This window comes from Nannospalax galili, unplaced genomic scaffold, assembly GCF_000622305.1.
Source record: "Nannospalax galili isolate Female #2095 unplaced genomic scaffold, S.galili_v1.0 scaffold870, whole genome shotgun sequence".
Classification (NCBI taxonomy): Eukaryota; Metazoa; Chordata; class Mammalia; order Rodentia; family Spalacidae; genus Nannospalax; species Nannospalax galili.
Window position 1 is genome coordinate 1,193,153 of NW_008329130.1, and position 591 is coordinate 1,193,743.

The window sequence follows — 591 nt, forward strand, 5'->3', positions numbered from 1 at the left end:
GCCAAGAAATTCTCTGTTCTGTGTATTGTCTGTGTCTGTGTTCAGGGATCCCAAAAGTGAGAATGGTGGGTGCAGCATGTGTCTGAATGAAAGAAGGACCGGTCCACATGAATGTGATTTAATGTGATATGTATGCTTGATGGTTGTGTTAGTTACATAGAGGGAGGTCTGGGTTTGTAATTTTCTCAATGCTCTCTATTTTAAACTTTCCCTTCCTCCTTTTTCCTTCCTCTTATTCTTGGCCTGAGTCTTCGCGTGGGACCATTAAAGGCAAAAGAGCAATTGAGGTTTTCTGGTCAGGGCTACTCCCTGATGTAAGCCAAAGGCTCTTAGCCCTCTTAGCAGACCCCGACTGCCCGCACGGGTGGAGACAAGATGGCTTTTCTGTATCTCCTTCTCATCTCTGTTTCTCTCTCTCTGGCCACTGAAACAGCCCCGCGGGCACGGGTCGAGCAAATAAGAGCCATAGGGTGCTCACCGCTAAAAGACTCCCGTGGAAGGGCACACCTAAGCAAAACCAAAGTCCAGCAAAGTAGCTCGAGGCTGGACATCTGGGATTCACTCACGATCTTCTGGCTCCAAAGGGTACTG